Source organism: Rattus norvegicus, chromosome X (genome assembly GCF_036323735.1).
Source record: "Rattus norvegicus strain BN/NHsdMcwi chromosome X, GRCr8, whole genome shotgun sequence".
NCBI lineage: Eukaryota > Metazoa > Chordata > Mammalia > Rodentia > Muridae > Rattus > Rattus norvegicus.
The window spans coordinates 130,489,723-130,516,587 of record NC_086039.1 but is presented as its reverse complement, the minus strand read 5'-3'; the positions used below and the strand labels follow the sequence as shown (position 1 = coordinate 130,516,587).

The window sequence follows — 26,865 nt, the reverse complement described above, 5'->3', positions numbered from 1 at the left end:
TCCAACATGAGTCTAGGGCATCCAGGGCTACACAGATAATTCCTGTCTCAGAAAAACAAAGGAAGACAGAGAGAGAGAGAGAGAGAGAGAGAGAGAGAGAGAGAGAGAGAGAGAGAGAGAGAGATAGAGAAAGGAAAACAAAAAGAAAAGAAATGAAATGAAATGTTTAAAGCTTGTATAATTCAGTCTTCTGTGTCTTGTGGGTATTAAATAATAGCAGTTTTTAATTCTTCAATGTTGTAATGTTCCTGGTTCTTAGTAGTATAAGTGATTTTTAAAAGTCTGTTATAAATTGTCTGGAAATTATGAGGATATAGGCCTTATGCCAAAGTCTATTTTAGCAGGCAGTGTAGGCTTAAGATAGTGGTTATATACATTTATGGGTTGTAGTTTCAATGAGATTTGAATAATTATTCATTGTTTATTTATTTATGTATCTGTATTCGGATGCATGTGGTGTGTGTGTGTGTGTGTGTGTGTGTGTGTGTGTGTGTGTGTGTGTGTTCCATGTAGCATTGGTGGGGATCAGAGGACACTTTCTGAGAATATGTTCTTCCCTACTACCATGTTAGTCAAGGAGATTGAACCTTGGTCATCAGGCTTGCTGGTAAGCACCTATACATCTTGAGTCATATTACTGGTTCTTCAATGAGAATTTAATTATCATAACAATCATGGTGATTTGGGGCTCTTCTTAATCTTATTTTATTTTATAAATAAAAATATTTCCATGAGTTTAACCACCAAATACTTCTAGGTAAAGACGAAGTTCTTCATTCCATGGGAAAAACTTTTTTTCCAAAACTAGGTGCTAATTTTGTCCAATACTGTATGTTAGTATATTTTATATGTTCTAATATCTAAAAATGGCTTAATTTTTTTCACAAAGGTGTAATCGTATTTCCCAGACTTGGAAATTGCTTGAGCCTGTTCCTTCTTCCAGTGTCACATAAGCATTCTTTTTGTTTCTAAGAAGAGTAGAGGATTCTCCAGTTTGCAAAAAAAACAATAGCGTTTTGTTGGACAAGCATTTACATATAAACCCTGGATAAGCATTTTATCTGAGGAAAGGATTTCTCAGAATTATCCCGATAAACTATGGCTCTAGGTCTATGGACCCTAGGAGTATTCTTTCATAATTTTATTCAGGTATTCAATGAATTATGATCATATCCACCCCACTATTTCTGCCCTACATAATTTCTCACATTTCTCCCCAAATTCATGTTCTCTTCCTTTTGAAAAATTACCCATTAAAAACAAGCAGTGCTACCCATATGTGCATGTTTGTTTAGACAGCCAGTGGAGCATGGGCAGTTTATCAGTGACCACATGATAGAAGCAATGATTTTCTTCTCCCTGTAGCTATGTTTCCTGAACCTTGGTAAGGTAGAGGTGGTAGCAGTGGTGGATAAGAGGGTCAAGTCATAATAATCTTCCATTTATGACCAAGTGCACATTCTTACTTGATCTCAGTACTTTGACATTATTGATTGCTCCTTATAGAAAAAAGTTTCCACAACCAAAGCTGAGATCTGCCCAGGTGTATAGTTGTAAGCATACATATCTAGAAAACAATTTACTGACATGACTGTTCAGCAAAATAGTGGGTTTACCTCTAGCATGTCCTCCTGAGTCATGGTCTTTTGACCAAGTTTTCTGTACTAAATATAAATTTCATTCTGTGGATCAGACTTGAAATTCAATCAGAATGTGGTGGGCTATGCTAAAATAGTATTTAGATGAGAGTTCTGGAGGCCTTTATTGGTAAAATCTTCATGGTTTAAAGTATCTGAGCCTTCTGGTGTCTTTGACACTGCAGGCAGAGACTGTAAAGTCTTCCCAGGCAGTTTTCCTAATGTAGCCGATCCCCTCCCAACAATAATAGCACCAGTACCACCTATCTGGCTTATATGCAACCACACTGGAGAGTGGATTGTAACAGCATCAGGAAAGAAAAGTGATTCTTCTAATTACTTATTTTCTGTTGACTAAGGATTGATCCCTTCTGTTTGTCATCTGCAGTTTTTAGTTGTCTTCTGTTGTTAGTAAAACACTTATTCAATCCTAAGAAACAGTGATCTACCAGTCTAAGTTGTATTATTTTGGTACAGTGGATATCAGAAGTCTCTGGGGTCAACAATTCTAAGATATATTGATGCTGCATCTTTCTTCATCCCTTACAGCTTTTCCCTACCTAATGTTTTATTTCTATATTTCATGATTGTGATTTTTTCATAGTAATGGTAACTTTATTTTGTAGATATATAAGGACCTATGTATTCTGTTTCTAGATCAGATGTCTTTCCTAAAATTTTAATAGGTTACAGGTTTTAGTAGTTCTTTACATTCTGGAAAATCAGATATTTCTGTGTCATGTGTTTTTCCAGCCTTTGGCTTACATTAACCACTTTTTCTAGAAGCCCAACTTCTGTTGAAGAATGTCGCCTAGAGAATAAAATCTATAAACTAAACAAACACATGTTCTGGATGTAGAAGAAATAGGATATATATATATACATATATATATGCATATATAAATATATATATGTGTGTGTATGTGTGTATACACTTGGATATGCACATATATTCACATATGTGCATATATAATGAACCATACAACTAATATTTTGTTTGTATTTCTGGTTCTATCTGTATTTATACCTGTGTATAAATATGTAAGTATATGTATTAGTATACTTATATATTTATACTTAGATTACACATACTTATATATAAATGTATAAACACATAATATATAAATATAATATATAAATATATAAAATACATATATACTTATAAATATACTTATATATAAGTATATATATTTCTGTGTAAATATATATTTACATATATGTGTATGTGTTTGCATAACCATAATTCTGATTCTAATTCATACTGGAGTCTAAGTTCGATCTTTTTCTTTACTGTGTATAGATTCTTGTTTTTAAGAATGGGAAACAACAAATCATCATTTGTTTTCTATAAAACTACTGCCATTGTGATTTTCTTCCTTACCATAATTTAATTTATTAGCATTCAAGTAATTTTTACTCTGTTCCACAATCCTAAATTGGTTCTAATTACTGTATATGTTTATTATAAGAAATATATGACCAAAGTTAATATGGTTCTAAAATTCAGATGTAAAAATAAAGTATAATTTGTTCTTTATTGCTGCAGTCCAGTTTTAATTCTTCATTCCACCTTCTTTACAGTATTACATTCTTACTGGTTTCTAGTAGATCTTTTACATTTGTCTTTCACTCCAAAAAAGGATATTTGTTTATAAAGTTTCTCTTTAAGTATACTCTTTGACCTTCCTTTTTTAATTTAATGGTGTTTTATTAATAGGAAACTTTAAAGGCTTTCATGACTCAAGATGGTAAAACTTTGCAATGAATACCTTTTCACACGGTATTGACATTACTACAACCCCTCTAAAATAGTAAACCTGGGAAGAATAAAATATAAGAAGATATTTTAGCTTTTTAAACACATAGTTTGGAATGTTAGTTCACAGACTTCCACTTTATGACACATATGACCATAATAATCATGTGTGCAATGTTCCATAATTCAGTTACTGTACAATTTTGAGCATTAACAATCATGTAGCTGATCAGAGGACCAATGGAACAAGTGGGCAATATTCATATTTCAGTCAATTACAGCCTATTACATTTTCTTCATAAACAGTGCTATTATTCAATTGCCACTGTTCTGAGACTACTACATTGAGTCAAAGATGGTAGAAGGAACTAAAAATAATTTATAGAAAAATTAAGATACATATCCTGGGGGCTGAAGAGATGGCATAGCAGTTAAGAGCATTGGCTGCTTTTCCAGAGTATTCAGGTTTAATTTCCAGGTCCCTGGTTATTCGTCATAATTGTCTGTAACTCAAGTTCCAGTAGATCCCACACCCTCATGCAGGCCAAACACCAAATGTAAATAAAAATTAAGATAGTTATATATCCTGTCAGTAGTTACTTTAATTCAAAAAATACTCGTGTTTCTCTAATTTTATAAAACAACCATGCTCCCTTTTCAATTACAGTTATATCTATGTTGCAATGTGCATATTATTACATGGTTATAATCTCTCAATGTCACTTGTTATTTATTTTAGTCTTCTATAAGATGTACTGTACTACATCATGTGATTAATGTGATGAACATGGAGGATTCTCTTTTACATCTTTTTATCATTTGACATTCAGTGATTCCCCTGAAGTGTCACTGTCATCTGTTTTTTCCACTAAAATAGGTATTAAAGAAATTAAAGTATATGAATATCAGGAGATATATATATATGTTTATTCTAATTAATAATGTAAATTTCTTTAATACTGAAACATGAATTTATTAACTATAGACTTGATGTATGCTGTACTACAATTAAATAAATTTGAGCATACTTTCAGATAAGTGTGCTCCATTTTAGAAGGAAACACTTATAATAAGCTTACATTTAACCAGCCTAGTCTCATATTTATGCCACTTTTACATAATTACTAGGTGTTTCTGTGTATAAATATGTTGAATTATTCTAAAATTATAATTATGATTTTATCCTAAATTATAGACGGTAAGGCAGAAGAATATGACACCTTCAAATATGCCACTTAGTATGAAGATTGTTTTGCGCTAAAGACACTTGAAAAACAACAGATGCAAGGTCATTCTAATCTCCCCTTTGATTCCTGAAAACAGGAGATAAAAAGTCCCATATGAGAGATGTTCCCTCTGTGCCAGCAGAAATAAAATATTCTTCAATAGGGCTTCTTAGCTGAAAGACTTCTACACAAACAGCCCCTTTTAAAAAGAATCTTATCTTCTTCCCACATAATTTAACTTCACATAATTTCTTCTCCTCATTCAACCTAATGAAAAAAGCAGTTGGGTTTTGCCATTTTTTAGGTCTTCATTCCTTTATGAGGGTTCTTATTTTAAATAAAACTAACATTGAATTTAATATGTTAACTCCTGTTTACTTATCTTACATCAGTGCATTCTCAGTCCGAGGGCAGGGAGTTTCAGAGAGTTAGCATAAAGTTTGACTTTCTTATAACATTTCCAAAGTTTCATGAAAATGAACTATCATACACTCTGGAATAAAATATGTTCCCAAATGAGCCCTGGATAAGTGTAAATTAGAATGTACTCTTACTTAACAAAGTTTCACATAAATGCTTGTCCCCTATTACTAAGGGCGTAGTTATATTTATATTTCTTTATAACACTGACAGTACCTAGAACAATGTTGAATACACAGCAGATACTCATTAAGTTCTTATTGATTATATGATAAATCTATATTGGGCTACTTATTAAGTTGTTATAAGGAAGCTAGAAATAGATAAAAGCACTTTGTAGAATGTGCGAGAGCAATTCAATAAAAGGTATCATCACAGTAATAATACTTCTGGTTGAATATTCCAGAAAGATAAAAAGCATTGTTTATCTTTTCTTCTGGTGTAATGTGATACCTTAATGTTCTTTTTTATTGTAGGCCATTGCCATTGATAATTTGAAAGAAGCAGTGTCTCACATGACAAAACTTAGAGCTACCACTATAATGGTTCCATTAGTGATCTTATGAGACCTCTTCTGTTTGATTTGCCCATAAGTCATTGTTACCATGGCATACATTATCTTTGAAAAGGTAATATTATATAATGGTTTTTTGATGTTTTAATGGAATCTTATGACTCCACTTCAGGGAAATTTACTTAACTTCACATGTGACCATGGTTCATGATTCATTGAGATATGCATCTTCTTAGTCATTCTGGAGTCTACAGACCTGGGGAAATCAAGGCAATTGAAAGGGTGATTCACTGTTCTAGTCATAAATAAATATATATAACTGAAAGTGCAAATCAATATCCAGATTTAAAAAATAAATAGAGGAAATGTTCTGCCTCTGAGAAAAATATGCTGAGGTAATAAAGCTAGGCTTCTTAATCTAAGAATTGAAAATAAATGCTATATTATGCTGTAATTTGAACATTACATGAGAGGAAAATGTAAGCGCTTGCTTTTTGTTGCTTATTTTATATGATGTCAAGTATGGTAATAGAATAAATATTTCCATGTGTGTTAGTCATTACAATTCTGCTTGATGGGAATTTTACTCTAAGAATCTTCCTGGAATCTTAAGTCAATAATGCTCATTAATTGCAATCACTAAATGCGAGTTATATTGATCAATTATAAGTTAATTTGTATATGTGTAAAATTTGCTTATTTACTTATCTCAATTCCTGAACATAGAGTAAATCATTGTTTGGCCAAAGTAAGATTACAAAAGAGATAAAGTAATTAATGCATTTTATTTGAAATTCGTTGTTCATTTTGAAGTCATTCAGTCTATAAATGTGAAAGAACAGCATATATTTTCATTCTGTGTTTCTAGCTAAATGAAGAGAACTTGAAATCATAGTACTTTCCTTTAAAGACAAGCATAAGTGTAAGCAAGGTTTGTAGTGGAGGAAAATAAAAGTAGATCAGTACATATAATAATAATTAAAGAGAAAAGGCCATGAATTCAGAGAGACCAAGGAAGACACATGGAAGGGATTAGTTAGAGCAGCGGTTCTTACCTATGGGTCACAATCTTTTGAGGGTCAAATGATACATTACAGGGGGCTTCGTATCAGATATCCTTCACATCAGATTTTGCATTGCAAATCATGACAGTAGCATCATTGCTGTTATGAAATAGCAATAAAAACACTTTATGATTGGGGGGGTCACTAAAATATAAAGAATTGCATTAAATGATTTCTACATTAGGAGGGTTGAGAACAACTGCATAATAAGGAGGAAATGGAAGGGAAAGTTGATGCAATTATTTTTTATTATCAAAAATAAAATCTAGCTCAATAAAGAATCTTTAAACTCTCTTGTTGTTTGAATATATTGACAGGCCTACAATATATTTTTATCAAATTTATCCAATTTTCCTTCTTTCTGATTCCTCTCCTATGTCCACCAGAATTTTCCCTCCCAATTTTATGTTTGTGTTTAGTACTGAGAGCTGTAGGTGCATGGATAAAAAACATCTACTAAAGCATAGGTACTCTCTCAGAGGCAACAACCCCGAAGGAAATTAACTCTACATCTTCTAAAAGCCATTTGTTACCTATAGTTCTTTGGGTGGTGATTGAATTTCATGATTCACTACCACATCACTATAGGATTTTTAGCTAGCTTACATCATGTGCAGTTCTTATGTATGTAGTTATAGCTGGTAACTATAGAAAGGTCTAGAAAGTAATGCTTTGTCTCAGACATCTACATCCACTACCTCTTGCAATCTTTCTTATTATCATCTGTGACATATGATTTTTTTGAGAACTGGAACGTTATGGATATTCCATTTATATATGGGCATTTCTCTGTCTCCATTCACTGTTGGCCATTTGTGGATCTACATATTAAATGTCATCTATCAAAAGCTAAGCTTACCTGATGAAGGTTTGAGAGATGCACGTAATGTATAAATTTAAAAATTAGAACTTAAGGGAGTTTTTACTACTGCATCCATTTAACAGAATAGTATTAGGTTCTCACAGAGCCCTATTATTTACCCAGCCATGGGTTTGAGACCAAGTTACTGGTAGCAGACATGAATTATATCTTTTTGAGTAGGCCTTCAATCCAACCAGAAAATGGTTGATCATTTGACACTTTTGTACATGTGGGTATGTATATCTTACCCGAAAAGTAATTGTTGCAACTTGCAGGTTCTTACATTATAAGAAAGTTATTTTTCTCTCCCTTGTAATAAATAGTACCTCCTAGCATTCTTAAAGCTAGCCAGTAGGAACAAAGCTTCTTAATCAGTACTAGATTTATTTCTCCATTATCTTATGACCCAAATATGTGCCATCTTCAATAAGAGAATTCTACTATTGTGTTTTAGAAGGAAAACAAGAGAAATGACATTAGCATGTGTGATGGTTTGAATAAAAACTGTTTCCCAGAGCACTGGTGATTTGAATACTTAGTCCTCAGTTGGTGGTACTCCTTTAGGGATGTCTAGGAAGTTAGTTCTTGCTAGACAGTTTATTTCATGAAGGCAGTATTAGAAAATTAAAAACCACACTCTACTTCCAGTTTGATATTTTTTTGGTAATGCTTGTGGTAAAGAACCTATTCCTGACATTGTAAATATTTCTTGATAAAATTTTTCCCATCATTATGGACTTTCCCTCTGGAACCTTAAACCAAAATAAACACTTCTATAAATGTCTTCTGGTCATGGTATTTTATCAAAACATCAGGACGGACAGAAATTGATGTGAGAAAGTGTGTATTTTCAGTGAGAGCTTGCCTATATTGTTTTTTGCAGGTATAGGGAAGGTTTTGCCCTAGAAAAAAGTATTAGAAAAGCTCTTGAATGAACTTAGTGCTTGGTGAACCATGCTAATAGTAACTGGAAGACAATTGCCTTAGGATTTAATGCTGTGGAGAGACATCATGAATAAGGCAACGCAAACACATTAATCTAGGGGGGCCAAACCAATCCAAACCCTCATATTTCAATCCCTGGTCCACATAGCCTTGTAGCCATAACACAATACAAAATGCATTCAGAGCAACTTCAAAAGTCCCCAGAGTGTATATCAATTTCAGTAATTTTGAAAGTCCAAAGTTCAAAGTATCTTTTGAGATTCGTGCAATCTCTTAATTGAAATCCCCTATAAAAATCAAATTAAATAAAACAGACCACATACTTTCAACATCATAAGATATACGTTACCATTCCAAAAATTTCATACTAAAGGCAAAACCAAAAAAAAAAAAAACCAGCTGGATAAACTCAAAACTCTACATCTCTGTGTCTAATTTCAACTCCTTCCATCTTTGTATACTGAAAGACACATATTTCTCTCGTGCTGCTTCCACTCCTTGTTAGCAGCTTGACTCTGCAGGTAACTCACAGCTCTGACATTTTTAAGATCTTGGGCTCTGTAAGGCAACTTAAACTTCACAGCTTGTTCCAATGTCTGGGATTCACACATGATCTTCTGGGCTCCTCCAAAGGCCTTGGATCACTTCTCAACCTCTGCCTTTTGTAGCATGCTATATTCTGACTGACTTCACTCCACTACTGCTGCTGTTCTTGGTGACATTCCATAGTACTGGCATCTCCAATGCACTGGGATCTTCTGCTTGCAACTTGTTTGTGCTTTCATCAATAGTCTCTCATAGGCTTCCTTCATGGTTTTGAACCTCAATTTCTTTTCACGACCCCTTCAGTCCATGGCTGTCAACTGCAACTGAGGCTGCATCTTCACCAATGGCTTTCCATGGCTACTCAAAATGCTTAGCCTCAATGCTTACTCTGCTTGACCCCTTCATGCCTCCAAAACCAGTGACACCTGTGTCATCCTTACATATTACCAAGTCCAGCTTCAAGAACAAGGTCTATCTCTGACACACAGCTTCTTTCTGCTCTCACAGAACACTTTCCAGAAGATTTCATCTCACTAATCCTTGTCTCTTCTTATTCATCACTCATTTCTTAGGTCCAGCTAACTAGCATCAATTGTTCCAGTAGCCAATTCTATTTTGGACTCTAAAGCCAGAGCCACTACAAAGTACTGCTGCTTACTGGGGTTATCGCCTCTTGTTATGTCTTTAAACACAGGATTTAGCTCTATTCTACTTCCTGGTACCCCTTTAATCCTTAAACCATTCATTTTATAATTTTCCTGTCTAAGCTTACTATGCTTGATCAATGCTCCTGACAAGTGTGAACCACAGAACAGAGTCTATTCTAGTCTTTTTTGAGAATTCCTTTCTCAATTAAATTAATTAATCTAAATCTCTTTACTTTAGCCTCAGGAAGACTCTTTAGACAAGGGCAAAAAGCAGCCACATTCTTCACCAAAATATCACGAGAATGATCTGTAGGCAACATAATAAAATTCTTCTCTGAAATCTCTTGAGCCTAGGCTCCACAATTCAAATCACTCTCAGTATAGCTGTTTTCCATGTTTCTGCTAGGATGGCCCATTAAGCGCAGCTTAAATCATTCTTAATTAAAATCCCAAATTTTACAGTCATCCAAATGAAAGCATGGTCAGACCTATCACAGCAATACCCCAGTCCCTGGTACCAACTTCTGTCTTAGTTAGGGATTCACTGCTGTGAAGAGACATCATGACCAAGGCAATTATTAAGGCAAGAGCCATGCCAGCCACATTCAAACAATCATAACTATATTGATGAAATAATAGACACTGCCAAAGCCTGGCTCAAAAGTTTGAAAGAGAAGTCAGAATTCTTAGCAAACTTAGGGAGGAGATCATTTGTGTAGTATTTTAGCAAATAGTCTGAATGTCTTCTGCACATCCCAAGAAATCACTTGAAACTAAGTAAAAAAAGAAGTGGTCTAAGTTCTTTAGCAAAGAAAAATTTAAGACTGCATCCTAGCAGAAACATGGAAGATAGTTGTACTGAGGGTGATTTGAACTGTAAGGCCTTGACTTAATTTAATTGGTCTGGCTTACAGTTTCGGAACTTCAGTTCATTATCATCATGTTGGGAATCATGGCTGCCTGTATGAAGATATGCTGCTGGAGGAGCTCAAGTTCTCTATCTTGATATAAAGGCAGCCAGGAGGAGACTGGGCGTAGCTTGAGCATATATTTGAGACCACAAATCCCACTCCCACAGTGACACACTTCCCCCAACAAAGCTATACTTCCTGATAGTGCCACTCCCTGTGGGCCAAGTATTTCAAACACATAAGTCAGTGAAGACCAACTACATTCATACCATCACAGCTATAGTACTGAGAGCAATGCGTACTGCAAAAGTTTGGCTCAGACGGTTGAAAGAGGAGCACGTATATTTAGCAGAAATTAGGGCAGAGGTCATTTGTGTAGTGTTTCAGAAAATAATCTGGATACCTTCTGCACATCCTGAGAAATCACACGAAACTAAAAAAAAAAAGGAATGAACTAATTTCTGCAGCAGAAAAAAAATTTATAAACTGCCTAATATTTAGTCTGTCGCATGTTTACTATTAATGGCCTTGATGTAAGTATACAATGTAAAAAACAAGTGAGGCATTAAGCATCCAAAATATACAGTTTAAAGACAAAAAGAGCACCAGGAAACTTAATGTTGTAATCAAGAGTTGGATGGAAAGAGATAAGGAGTTTAGTCCTGTTTTGGAGAGGTTTGCTACTCTCCTCAATAAGAGAGAGAGAGTTCTCAAGGAACTAAGCTACAAACTTTTTTTAAAGAAAAAGTTTCTTGAGTTCTCTGTATACTTTGCATATTAATCCAATGTAGGGTTGATAAACATCTTTTCCATAGCTGTAGTTTGTCACTTTGTTCTATTGACTGTGTCCTTTTCCTTACAGAAGCTTTTCCGTTTCGTGAGGTTCCATTTGTCAATTGTTGATTTTAGAGCCTGAGCCATTGATGTTCTGTTTCAGAAATTTTCCGCTATGTTGATGTGTTCAAGGGTCTTTCTAACTTTCACTTCGACCACATTTTAGTAGATCTGGTTTCATGTGGACGTCCACATGAAGTTGAGCTTTGTACAAGGAAATAAAAATGGATCAATTTGCATTCTTCTACGTGCTGACCATCAAGTGAACCTGCACTCTATGTTGAAAATGCCCACCGCATGGGTGTAACGTGGGAAATCACGCCTTGCTGTTTCATCATTAATGGAGTAACTATCGATAGGGAAGACATTGACCTTACTTTCTTTGTTTCCTTTTGGAAGCGCTCCATTCCTTTCTTCTCCTTGAAGTCCTATCCTTAATACAGTTGCTCAGCAGCTGTTCTCAAGCCAAACCACCCTTAGGACTCAGGGGAAAGGGCAGCTCTTGCTAAAAGAGCTTGTCTTGCTGTGTCAGTCACTATCCTTAGGGGTGGACTCAGTATTCTCCAGGAAAGCCTGCAGGTTTGTCACTGCCACATGCCCTTAGTGGCTTTTGAATGTGGTCTAGAACTGGGGTTAATTAGGAATAATCACGCTTCTAACTCTATCCTCCACTTTGTAACACCAGCCCTCTCACTAACACTATGGGATCTTACCTCCCAGAACCCTGGCCTACATCCTGCCATCGCTCAACTAACCCTTATATCTTCCTTGGCCGTTAGCTTGCTACTGCCCACCATTTGACCCCACAATCCTCCATGAGAGAAAAACTTAAATCTACTTTAAAAGAATTCCTCAGATATATCGGTGTTTCCTTCCTGAAGACTTGTTAGCTTGATTTCAATATTTTTTAAAAACTGCATAATATGGTCATTAGCTTCTGGCCTGAAAGTTTGTAGATTATTTACTATATAGCAAGTGTACTTATCAGTGAAGAAAATGGCACCTCATTCCCCAACAGTCATTAACTGCCAAAGTCTCTCAGGGAAGTATGAGGTCGCAAGGACCCCTCTCCTATCCATGAGGGCCCAATCTTGTATAAGTCTCGTGCAGATAATTTCAGATAAAGTAAATTCATGTGTACAATGACTATGTCTGGAGGGGAAACCAAAAGGTGGGATAACATTTAAAATGTAAATATAAATGCAATGAACAATTTAATTTAGTTATATCGTTAGTTTTTTTTAAATTTTAAGTTAGCAGTTAATGCTATGTCTAAATATATGTATGTTTATATACATACATAAATGGCATAGCATTACATAGAATCATAAATAGATATTAAAATAGAAGTAATTATAAAGTAAGTGATATACCACTACAGTAAGACTTTTAGAGTATCACCAATAAGAGTGTTAGAGTTACAAGGATGACCAAAATAGGGATGCTTCACTCCTTCTTGAAAAGGGGAACAAAAATATCCATAGGAGGGGACAGGGAGGCAAAGTTTAGAGCAAAATATGAAGGAACGGCCATTCAGATCCTGCCCCACATCCCACATGAGGCATATATATATATATATATATATATATACATACATACATACATATACATAGCCACTAAAACTAGATAAGATGGATGAAGATAATAAGGACATGCTGACAGGAACCGGCTATAGAGCTCTTCTGAGAGACAGAGCCAGTTGATGTCAAATACAGAGGTGAATGCCAGTAGCAAACCACTGAACTGAGAATGTGACCCCCGTTGGAGGAATTAGAGAAAGGACTGAAGGAGCTGAGGGACTTGTGACCCCATAAAAACAGCAATGCCAACCAACCAGAGCTTCCAGGGACTAAGCCACTACCCAAAGACTATACATGGACTGACCCTGGACTCTGACCTCATAGGTAGCAATGAATATCCTAGTAAGAGCACCAGTGGAAGGGGAAGCCCTTGGTCCTGCCAAGACTGGACTCCCAGTGTAGGGGATTGTTGGGGGAACAGTAATGGGGAGGTGGATAGGGAGGGGAACACCCATATAGAAGGAAATGGGAGGGGTTAGGGGACTGATGGACAAGAAACTGGGAAAGTGAATAACATTTGAAATGTAAATAAGAATTACCCAATTTAATAAAAATGGAAGAAAATAATTAAAAGAAAAGTGTTAGAGTTATAGGGGTAGAGTCATACAGCGAGATATAAAGTTTTGTAATTATTTGTAGATTTGCATAGTTAAAATAAGGTTAAAGATAAGCAGTTCTACTTAAAGACACATATATAGTAATACAATGATTAATAAATGTATTAATCATGTAATTATACTGTTACATCTGTTAAAGAATATTAATCTATGGTAATAGAAAAATGTATTAGTATTTGTAATATACTAGAGTCATAATGTTAAAGTTACATATATACAACTATTGAGTTTTCTTATAATTGATGAAGTTTCAGGTTATATTTATACCATATTTATGGCATATATTAACACTGTTAGGGGCTGGGGATTTAGCTCAGTGATAGAGCGCTTACCTAGGAAGCGCAAGGCCCTGGGTTCGGTCCCCAGCTCCGAAAAAAAGACCCCCCCCCCAAAAAAAATAACACTGTTAAAGTAACAGTAAAAATAATAACTATATCATTGTAGTATTTTACATTGCTTTAATTTAATCATAATTTTATAGTTACATCATAATTTTATTCTTAATTTTATTGATATTTTATAATTGCTACATTTTAATTATAATAATAATTAGGATTTTGATTGTACTAATTATAAATTATTAGACTCAAATTTATTTATGATATATTCTATCACCATTAGAGCATAAAATAATAGTATTTTGTCACATTTATAGTTTTAAAATTATAATTAAATGTTAAATTATAGTTTTAATACTATTAATATTGTTTGAATATACTTCATATAGTTGTAGAGTTGTAATTTCTATTATGATAGTGCTGTTACAGTTATTGTATTAAGGTTATGAGTATAATGGTAGCAGTCTAGTGTTGATATAATAGAAGTCTAGGACTTAGTATAAGAGGACTATTACAATTATAATTGTATCATTATTGTTCCATTGCTGTACTTAGATTGTTATGGTGAGCATTAAGTTGTTATATTGTTGTAGATATAATCTTGTAATATGGTTATAGAACTTTAGTTACAATGTAACTGTTACCATATAGAGTCATGATTATCTAGTGGTTAAAACAAGTTTTGGGTTATAGGAATAATGCTGATTATATTCATATATTAATAGCTATATTATTATTATATAGTTGAATATAGATGTAAGCTTATACTCTTAATATGAGAATTATAAACTTTGATTATATTTATTCACTTGTATTTATAGTACTTTACTTATAATAGTAAAGATGTATGGATTTAGTGGTAGAATTATTTTATTTATTATAATTTAAATTGTAACTGTATTATTAGAGAAATATCAATTAGTGGATTGTAGTGATTTTGTTAAAGTAATTGTTATTGTACTAGTTATATACTCAGTGTTATGCCTTAATATTTAAGTGTGTATATATATATAATGTATATATAGCATGCATATATAGTTATAATGTTATTTCATTTTAGACATAATTGGGAAATTATTGTGCTAGTTATACTTATAATTAAAGGTTTATAATTATAATATTATATTTAAGATACTAAATCATAGTTCTAGTAATGTCACTAATTTACATGCTATAGTACATAAATTACTTTCAATTATAATCCTATTGCTATTGCAAAGATATTATTAGATTTCTATACTAATTCTTGCAATTTTATACATATAGTTATCACATTAACATTAGAGTTATAGGGCTTTTACTGGTTATAGTTATAGCACTGCTGTTATAATTATGTCATATGGATAATTATAGTTTTAACTGATAACACCACACTATAACTTTATAACTGTATCCATTGACCTGTAATTATAACTCTCCATTAGAGAGTGTGAATGTTAGTTACAGGTTATTGTTGAAATGATAATATAGTATTGAAAGTGATATGCTAAAGTGCATGGAATTACATACAATCATAGATATATATGGAGAGAATTATGTATATTTGCATTAATTATGATAATAGTTATATTGATATAAATTTGTGGCCTTGGTATTATTGATGAATTCATATATGTAATTTCATAACATTTAATATTATAATAATATTATACTAGTAGTTATTTTCAATATATAATAATTACTCTTATATAGTACAGTACATGAGTAAAAGTGGAGCATTTTTTGACATAATTGTGTTCTATATTTTTGTTTTGATTTGAGATCAGGGTTTCTTTGTATATCCCTGACTGTCTTATAATTCACTCTGTAAATCAAGCTGACCTTAAATTCATAGAGATCTGCCTGCCTCTACCTCCTGAAAGGTGTAGGCCACCACTGCCTGGTAACATATTATATTTTGATCTTGCATGGTAGTATTTGCAAATCACTAACCATGTATAATAATAGAAGTGTAGATATAGATATTTTTTGGCTATGATCCATGTTGGTTTTATTTTCATAGGGTGAAAGGCACAATTAAATATCATATTTTCAATTGTATGTTACTTTGGCTTGTATAAAAATGACACACATAGGCTCATACACTTGAATATTTAGTCATCAGGGAGTAGAACTATTTGAGAAAGAATAGAAGGATAAGGAAGAGTGGCTTTGTGAGAAAGAATATTAGGGCATGAACTTATAGATTTCTAAAGTCCATTCCAGGCTCAGTCTCTCTCTCCTGGTCTGAAGATCACTATATTACTCATAGCTACTGCTTCAGCACCATAACCACTTCCATGTTTCCACCATGCTCTCTTCCTTGATGATATAGGACTAAACCCCTAAAACTGTAAATAAACCCCCAATTAGATGGTTTCTTATACAAAAGTTGCCTTGGTCATGGTGTCTCTTCACAGCAGTAGAACAGTGACTAAAACTATCATAAGTTATCTGAAATGAGTAATTATTGTAGAGAGAAAGTTATTTTTATCATACAATGCTATAGCTGCAGGATAGTGCTATAGTTACATTGAGTTTTATTTTAGTGCATCATATTGTTTATGCTAATGGAATGGTTATAATATAGTTATCAATAACATTATAATGGTAATGCTGTTAAGGCATTATTTTTAGTAAGAAAATTATTTTCAGCTACAATTCTAATGACACCATAAAATTTATACTTATTTTATAGTGACATAAATAGTAAATGCAATACTATATTTATGAAGCCTTATTTGTATTTCTGGAATTATAGATAGAGTTAAAATGCTAGACTTTAGCATTATAGTTCTACAGCTCTCATTATAATTTCAGCACTAGAATTATATTTACAATGATAGAATTATAGTTAAAGTATTATGTTTAAAATGCTAGCATAATGGCCCTGGTGCTATAATTGAAGGCAGATTTGTATGGTACTGCTATTATTGTAGTTATTAGTTTTATAGTTTTAGTGTTGTATTGTAATAGTAAAAGATATAAGTATAATACTACAGTATCATTATTAGATTTAACATGTTATTGGTATGGTTATAGTGCTATGGTAGGTTTGGTTGTTATGGCGATTTTCTTCTATTTATAATTTTAGTATTATAAGCTTATTGCTACTTTGCATTATACATATCATAAAATTATAGGCTTGCCCATAGTGTACACACAAGAATTAAATCTCCATTCTAGATACAAGGGTTACTATATATTCAGTTGTGGCGCTTTGGATGGGTAACATTTTTCCTAACAGACACTTTTTCATCTTCATAATACAGCTCAGGAAATTTCTCTTCAGTGGTATTGTTGATCGCTTTAAGATTTATTAATACTTTTAATCCAAGCCCAAATATTATCTTGTCTCAAATGTCTTCATTCAAAAGACTGCTATTGTTTCTTCAAAGTAATAGTCACACAAGTTCTTAGAACACAGTGTGAATGAAGCTTGAATCCATATATAAGACGACACAGGAAAGGGAATAACAATTGAAATGTAAATAAAAAATATCCAATTTAATAAAGATGGAGAAAAAAAAGAAAAAAAAGAAGACATAGTATTTGGGTTTCTTCTCATTGCACTCTCTTGAGTCCCCATCCCTTGCTCCTTTAGAACCCCTCCTCCTCCACATACACATAGTTCTATATACCCCCCACATATATATAACAGAAATAATTATGTGTGTATACATATATATGTGTATAAGTGTGTATGTATGTGTGTGTTTTGTGTATGAAATAAATCATGTTATATATATATATATATATGTACATGTATATATCTGTTTTTAGTTTACTATTTCCTATCATGATTTTCATTTCCAATTATTCTTCAGCAAATTATATGGTTTCATTCATTTTGTGGCTTTGACTTTTATTTTCCTCATGATCAGTAGTTATTAGAACTTTTAATAAAGCTAAAGCCACTTGTATAAGTTTATAGAAACTTATACTCAAAATTCTGTGTCTTTTTTTTCTCCAGAACTTGAGAACACTGAATATTGAGTGACTCCACAATATTGAGTTATACAACTCCAGCCCATCTACGTTTTAAATCAGGTTATTCTTTCTTAAATTTTTGCTATTGAGTCCTCATTTATTTGAGATATTGACTTCTCAGTAATAGAAATGTATACATTTCTAAGGTTGATATATATACTATTTGTCTATTTTCTTAATATATTTTCACATGCTATAATTGTCCCATAGTTAATTCAAGTACTTAGATGAGTTCAATGTAAATATAAAACATACAAATTATTTTACATCTATTATGTCAGGGTTTTACTGTAAAAAATTAGAATTTAAACTGGAAAATACTTGTCCTAATTAACTATATATCTTAAAGTAAGAAGTAATGACTTAATTCATTTTTTTGTTTTACATGGGGTATGTAATAATATATTTTTATAGTGTTGAAGCTGTTAATCAGGAATACTTTCATTATCTATTGAGTCATCTTCATTACTTGACCAAACTATAATGGGAGTTTCCTAACTATATGTCATAATATGATTCTATCACAAGAAGAATTTCGGCTAATGACCATACTATGTAGTTTTTAAAAGATATTGAAATCAAGCTAACAAGTCTTTAGGAAGGAAACACTGATATATCTGAGGAATTCTTTTAAAGTAGATTTAAGTTTTTCTCTTTAAAGTTGACTTTTTTTGAAATCATTGAATTGTCTACTGTAAAAGAAAAGAATTATTTCTCATGAACAGTAAACATAAGCAGGATCCAATAGCTCCATATAGATATAGTTTTTTCCTAATGTATTTGACTTTATTAGAGACCATATAATGAGGTCTCATTTTATTAGCGTACATTAATCATAGAAAATATTGGGCTTCATTCAAACATTTTCACACATGTATAACAAATTTTATTCTTACTCATCCCGTTTACAGAATAAGCAGATAATCTGCTAAAAGTTTAATATAGAAACGAATAAATAGACATAGATATAATATTGTTTAAAGAGTTTTGTTTAAGTATCTTTAGTCACCAGATGTAATTGCCCTCTCAGAGACTGACTGGTGAATTTCTGACTGACTTTTTGATTTCTGGCTGCCTGATTTAATTCAGATGTTCCGGCGCAAACTCCTGTACAATATCATCCAAACTGGCTTTTCTCAACTTCTCACTGAAATTTTCAACTTGGCCCAATGGAACTCTAGCAATCTGTTCTAATTTGGTTCTTTCTCATTGTTTGGCTTGTTCTGCCTTCACCTGAAGCCTGCCCCTGGAAAACTGCCCTAGTGAAACTTCCACACTATCTTAAGTGACCTCTCTTTCTTATTCTCTTCTCAGGAGAGTTGGGTGTACCACTTTGTCTGCCCTCAATTAGATATCAAACATGTCTGCTTCTTTCTACAAGCTAACTTTACCTTCATTGTTTGGAATTAAGTGTGTGTACTAAGGGTGTGTCTCTATTCCAGCCAAAATGATTAAAGGTACGTAATTCTAGCAGGATCATACAGACATAGGTCTGTGTATCCATGTTGCTAGAGTTGAATTCCTCTACAGGAATTTTATTATTTAAGTGCTGGTTTTATAAACATTTATGCTTTTACTGTAAATTTTGCTTAAACAGTAGTGTTTTATGTGTGTTCTAGTTTGCTTTTCTGGGCTATGATAAACATCATGCAACATAGAGTTAAAAATAATTTTTGGCTTTATGCTTTAATCTACATTCCATGAAAACGTGAAGTTGTGCAGAAACTCAAGCAGGAACTGAAGCATAAACCATGTGAAAATACCACTAGCTGTCTTGTTCAGTGGCTTATGTTCAAATAGCCTACTTAGAATTCTCACATCTAGGTAAATGGTACTGCCCACAAATGGGATGAACTTTCCCCTATCAATCAAAAAGTAGATCTTTCACAGGCATGATTGCAGGCCAATCTAAGTGAGGCAATTATTCTAGTTCTTCCAAGGTGACTGTTAAAATCACTATAGAAACATGAATCTGTCTCCAATGAGTATCTTAGAAATTTCAAACTAATGATGCAATTGTTATTTTGACTTACTTCAAAATGGCATCCAAAAGTAACACTGTACAGCTTGCATGTTGCCTGTAAGATTTTGATTTAAAATAATAATAAGTATGATGTATCATTCTTAAGTTCAAATTTATAGGATGCTTTGTGGTTCCTGTAGATTCTAAGATTTTATTAAAATTTGGAATAATATCCATAAATTTTTCAGGACAAATATGTTACAGAAAGAAAAAATATCTGATTTTTAAAATGAAAACATGTAAGTGTAAGCAACTGTTTACTACTAAAAATAAAACACTGAGACCTCTGCAAAGAAAAGAAGATTGTTTGGTAAGAGGGATTATCTGTCTAAAAGCTTCTCAAGATATTAACATTCTGTTCTGCACTATAGAAGTTAATAGGAAAAGTATAGTATTTTGAAAATTATCAAATATATTTCTTAATTTAAAAACTTTCATTTGGACATTTTCCCTGGATGTTTCTTAGTGTACTTTGTACATGAAGTCAGCAACTAGGTCCAAAGGAGCGTCAGAATCTCTAAATCTGAAGTTACAGATGGTTGTGAGCCACAATATGGGTACTATGAAAAAACTCTGACCCTCTAGAAGATAGGGAAGTTCTCTTAAGAGCTGAGCTGTCTCTCCTTTTATTTTATTTTTCTTAATATTTAATTGGTGTAGAAAACACAGAAATTATATATAGTAATAGAATAATGTGATATTTTGGTGCATGGATATCTTATGTTTCAATCAGGTTTGATATATCTCTTCTCAAATATTCATACATTCACTTGATTTTACTTCCAAACTCTAATAGTTGCCTAACATTAACACTTTTTTGTAACTAGCATCATTCAGTATGCATATCTTTGAATTGGATTTGTTTCATTTTGTGTACTTTCTTTAAAGTGCACCTATGTGACAAGCTTCATTATTTATATTTTAATTACCAAATAACTTATTATTTATATGAACATGGCTCAATTTGTTTAACCATTAATATGTTGATAATTAGTTTCTTAATTAGTTATTAAGAATCAGACTGTAAACATTCTAATAAAAGTTTTATGACTTATTTTTTAAGATATATACATTTTATTCTTCTTTTCTAGTTTCAGTGAACTTTGAATGAATATTCCTTATGTAAATCAGTTACTTGTGTCAGCTACATTTTGGTCAATATCCTTAAAGTGTGGAACCAGCTGATTAACTCAAGGCAAATTTTATTGTCACTATTTTATTAATATGGTATTGTTAACATGGTATTGTGAAAAAAAAAACACCAAAGTATGAGTTTGTTTTCTTTTTCTATACAGGATACTTAGCCTTATTAAGCAGAAGGGCCGAGGCAGTTGTTTTGTTGCTCTTTGTTCTATGAAAAGCAGCCATATTTCCTATTTATTTCCTTAGAACTCTTTTACAAGGCATAGTAGTTTTTGTTGCTGGTGTTTGTGTGGTGTAGTTAAATAAATAAAACAGGCAAAAATGATCCTTTGAATTTGTGTATAATAATGTATGAGACCAATTTTACCTTGTTTGTACATATTCAATTGTTGGAGCAGTTTTGTTGAAAATGATATTCTTTTTCCACTGAATTCTCTTGGCACCCAATTTTCAAATTCAATTATGCATGAATATTAGGTTTCAGTTCTGGATGCTCAATTCTATTTCATTAATTTTGGTGTTTTTAAAACTATCACTGTGTCTTCATTAGTAAATGCTAATGTTCACCAGTGAAGCCATATAACCTTACATTTTCTTTTAAAGTAATTTTTCAGATGGCTAAAATATTTTACTTGTTATATTTATATTTCATTTGCACTCAGTTGGTGGTCTTCATTGAAATTTCGACACTTAAACTAATTTAACAAATGTGTCTTCTTATTCATAGTATTCTCTTTACATTTGAATTTATTTATATCATTAGTCAATATCCCCATATTTTTAAATCTTTTAGCCAATATGTTTTCTGCATGATAATAGATTTAATTATAACATTTTCATACATATAAATATAATTTATTTTATATTTATTTACCATATATTACCCTCTCTAATTGCCTTCTACTTATGTAAATCCTTTCCTTTCAAATAGACCCCCTTCAACTTTCCTTTTTGTTTATTGATTGTTATCTTTTGGTGATCCAATGACTTTAGAGTTGACTACAAGAACATGGGTGAGAGGCTATTTATGGTACCATGAACAATTTAGCAGTGATTTTACTCCTAAAGAAAATGTTTCTGTAGCCCTCAAGGAGTTAACTCTTAAGTACCTTCAAGACTCTTTTTTTAAAAGATAAGTAGATATGGTATATTTTCAATATATAATATAATTTTCCACTAACAAAGTAAATACAGCTTAATTTCCACTATTGAATCACAGTGTGAAAGGTCTCCTTTCTTTAATAGATCCTATCACAAATGTTTTGAAGTATCCTTTTGATTAATTTTCTAACATAGACTGTTTATCTGATGCTAAAATGACTCATGAATGCAGTTATCACTCATTTTTATTAATTTTACATCATATTCAGCACATACCCATTTGATTAATGTGAGAAAACCTACAAGGATTTGGATTTTTTGCTGTTCTTTTTTTTGTTTTTATTGGATTTTTTAAATTTACATTTCAAATGTTCTCCCCTTTCCCCCACCCACTTTTTTCTGCCTCCCTGGGGGGAGGGGGAGTCCAGTGCTTCTCCTGCCTAGTAACTGCTAACTGTCCTGAAAGAAGGGAGGGGCCTTTATGACCCTATCAGCCTTAGTAACTGCTAGCAGCAGCCTATAGTTCTTCAGTAAAGGGTGGGGGCTCATGAGTCCTACCTGCTAGCAACTGTTAACTGTCACTGAGACTTCAAAAAGGTGGGTGCTATGGATTCTTTATGCCTACCAACTCTTAACTAATAGTATGTAGTGAGGGAAGGAGATCCTGGTGACTCCTTTTCTCTAGAAACCACTAAGTGATTCTAATTACCCAGGGAGGGGTAGTGCTTTATGAGGCCTTCCCTTTAGGAACTGATACCTGTTTTGGGACTCATGAGCTCCTTCTCATAACAAATATCAATTACTAATGAGTCCTTATGTTTGATAGGAGATAGTTATATGGCCCTCTCTTTTCCATAGTAGAATAGTTATGTGTCTAAATTTGTAAAGGTAGTCATGCCTTGTGTGAAAGTTTTATAAATCCCTTTCTCTATCAATTTTGTAGTTACCTCTTAATTGTCTTGACATTCTGTTCTCATATTCTAGAGACTGTTAATTTATATTTTACACACAGTTATTCCAATCCCTTACTTTTGTTTATCTAGTTGGCTTAATGTTTTTGTATCACTAGTTTGATAAAGTTGGAGTCTTACTCTGATGTCTTTCAATTTAAAAAGCTATTTATTTAGTTTTAGGAAGGCAGAAGAGGGCTTAAATGATATAACAACTCATCTGCTATCCATATTTACATTTTAAATGAATGGAAGTACATAAATATTTACATTTTAAATGAATGAAAATAAATAAATGAAATAAATGAATGAAAGAAAGAAAGCCTGTGTAGCAGAGGATGACCTTGTTATACACCAATGGAAGGAGAAACCCTTGTTCCTGCCAAGACTGGACCCCCCCCCCAGTAGGGGAATGTCAGGGGGCTGAGAAGGGGGGTGGAAGGGGAGGGGAACACCCTTATAGAAGAAGGGGAGGGGGATGGGATAGAGGCTTAAGTCCAGGAAACCAGGAAAGGGAATAACATTTGAAATGTAAATAAAACTATATACAATAAAAGAAAAAAAAAACTCAACCCAGCAGAACCAAGCTTAAAGTATAAATTAAAGGAATATGTAATTGAGATGTCCATGCCAAAAGAAATTGAAAACCAGCAAAAATTGATTCTGTGGATAATCAGGATCATAGCTTTAAAAACAAACAAATAAAAACAAAAAAAATATAAAACAACTGTAAAAGAACAACAGTGGAAGAAACACTTAAGTTCACTGGTAAAAGTGTTCAGTATGAAATAACCAAACATTTCCTCTGTCTGAATGAGTTCATTGATCCTGTCCTTATCTAATGAGAACCTAGCAAAAAAAGTGTTAGGTCTTAATAGAGAATAAGACTCCTTAGTACCTGTGGCTCCTCCTAGGACTTTTCACCTCACCTGCTACCCTAAACCTCTCCCTTCCAGAGGCTGCGATTCTGCTTCTTTTCTGTCAGCCTGACCCTTATATAACTCAGACTTTTTTGACTATGCTAATCTGATGGTCTCTTGGTCTCGGATGCCTCTCTTAATGGGTAACTCCTATGTCTTGTTCTTTCCCTGTCTCTCCTGTCATGTTTCAGTTGAGATTGCCTGCCATGTCCAAACTGCATACAACTCATTGCCTGCTTTCTGGCTTGTATAGATAATAAAAATATTCTCTATAGTTTATTTCTTCCTCCTTTTATTTCTTTTTCTTTATTCAAATGGTACCAAAAATGTCCACATTGTTTATATATTATGACCTTGGATTTAAATATAGATACCTATATATTCTCTTCATACCTCTTATTTGATACTCTTCTAGTGTAAATATCACTTTTATTTCCTCAGATGAAGGGCTGAGATGAGAGCTGTACCCAAGCTGTGTAAATGCATGGCTTAATCTGATTCAAGAACATTTCTTTCTCTGTTCTATCACTAGGCCAATGCCTAGAAGCTTCTAGCCTCCTTACAATCTAATCTTGCTAGATGGAGTCAATCCAGGATCTCACAGCTTCTGATTGAATTGAGCTCATATTAACTCCAACAATGTGTTCTAATCTTCTGGGTAATTCTCATTCTCTGGCTTGTTCTGTCTTCACCTGTGTCTACCTTGTTCTCTTTATCATCAGTCTCTCCATAAAGCTGTCATTCATATGCATCACATTTTTTTCTCTTTTGCTGCTCTTAAGTATCCTCTCTTTCATGTATGGTTCTTCTGAGAGTTAGGCATATCCAATCTCTGATTCTGTCATATCATTTTCTGATTCAGCACTTTGTCTGCCCCTCAAGGAAACTTCACTTTCAAACTTGGCTTCTTCCTCCCACAAATGCATATTACCTTCATTATTAAGGATTAAAGGTGTGTACTGTGCACATATCTATATTCCAGCCAGATTATACTTTAATCCAGATCATGTCTTCAGTCTGGCTATATCAAATAGATCAAGAAGACTTTGGTTGTGACCCATTGCCAGAGTAGCCATGTTGCTGTATTAAAATTTCTCTGCAATCTTGCTGTTGTTTTTATAACAGATTCTAAACTCTTTTCGTAACATAAATAGAACCCCTTGATCTGGTCTACTGTCTCTCTACAGTATCATTTTAAGGCCTTCTTCTATTTTTACTCCTTATGACCCTCTCCATCCTGAAAGAAGTTGTCTTTAGTGTTAGATCTTACCTCCTTAGGATACTGCAGCTTGCTACTTGCTTTCCTCTTTTCCTTTGGTACTTTGCCATTCTAGTACCTGATCTCTTCATTCTGGAGCCTGCCTTTGTTATACTATAAAAATGTTTTCTGGTCCTCATTTTTACACTAATTTGCTTATCCTCAGAACACTCAACCACTTACTATATACTTAGAATTAGTATGTGGTAGTAATATTCCAGAACTTCAAATTAGGGAGAAAACTCTGTATAGGTAAACTTTAGAGCCACATTGTGATGGCTTGTATATTCTGGACTCAGGTGTCACACTGTTTTCCTTACTAGAGTAGGCATGGGCTATAAGACCCTCATCTTAGTTACCTGGGGGCTAGTCTTCTCATAAGAGCCTCCAGATAAATATGTAGAACTCTCAGCTTCTCCTATACCATGCATGTCTGGATACAGCCATGCTTCCACTTTCATGATAATCAATTGAACCTCTGAACCTGTAAGCCAGTGCCAATTGAATGTGGTCTAAGGGTTGCCTTTGTCATGGCATCTATTCATACCAATAAAACACTAAGACAGAAGTTGTTACCCTGGACTGGGGTATTGGTGTGAAAGGCCCAACCATGTTTTTTTTTGTTTGTTTGTTTGTTTGTTTGTTTGAGAGTGTGGATTTGGAGACTTTGGATTTGGAAAGCATAGTAATGCTTTAAGTGGGGCTTAATAGGTTCTCCTAGTAGAAAAATGGAAGATTTCGTTGCTGGTAGTGATTTCAACTGTGAAGACCTACCCCAAAAGATTTTGATGGAGAAGAATTTCACTATGTGGCCTAGAAACTTGTTTTTGTAGTATTTTGGTGAAGAGTCTACCTGAGGCAAAGAAAAAGATTCATACTAATTGCATTGACAAATGAAGTCCCCCAAAAGCCCAACAACGACTTTTTCTCTGGTTTAGTCTTATGAAAAGCATTTTAATGAAAGGGAGCAAGCTGAGAAAAGAAAACATACAAAATATTTGGTTCAAGTATTAAAGGGGTGCTAAGAAGTAGAATGGAACTGAAATCTATGTTCTAGGAGATAACAGATTAAGGGAGTAGAACATTTGGGCAAGATACCACCCAGCTAAAATGGGATTCAGTACATATACACCTTTAATCCAAGGAGACCAAGCCAATCAGTTCTCTGAGTTTAAGGCAAGGCTGGGAAAGAGCAAGTTCTAGGTAAAGAAAAGCTTAAGTTGAGGCATGATGGTATACACCTTTAATCCTAGGAGACAGAGGCAAGCAGATTTCTGAGTTCAAGGCCAGCCTGGTACAGAGAATGTTTTAAGTAGAGAAATATTTGAATCCAGCTATGTTGGACCACATCTTTAATCCCAGAATTTAGGAGACAGGCATGCAGATCTCTAAATTGAAAGTCAGGCTACAGAGCAAATTCCAAGATAAAGAAACTTAGGGAGAGATTAAATTCATTGAAAACAGAAAGCTGGTGATAATGTAATAGAATAAGGTATGTGTGTGTGGGGGCATGTTCCAACCTAGCAAGCAGCAGAATTCGGCAGCTTCAGCCATGTGGCTCTAGATTTAAGAGTCAAGAAATAGAAGGAACCACTGAGGCAATT

General features: G+C 33.4%; 1 long non-coding RNA gene across 8 annotated transcripts in view; it reads left to right on the top strand.

Moving 5' to 3' along the window:
- Nucleotides 1–26,865, top strand: part of LOC120099203 (uncharacterized) — a 139,456-nt gene that overhangs the window by 8,523 nt on the left and 104,068 nt on the right. For all 8 annotated transcript variants that reach the window (XR_010061535.1, XR_010061532.1, XR_010061533.1 and 5 more), the window contains exon 2: nt 17,850–17,926. This is a non-coding gene — a long non-coding RNA (uncharacterized LOC120099203). The remainder of the gene's footprint in view (nt 1–17,849; nt 17,927–26,865) is intronic.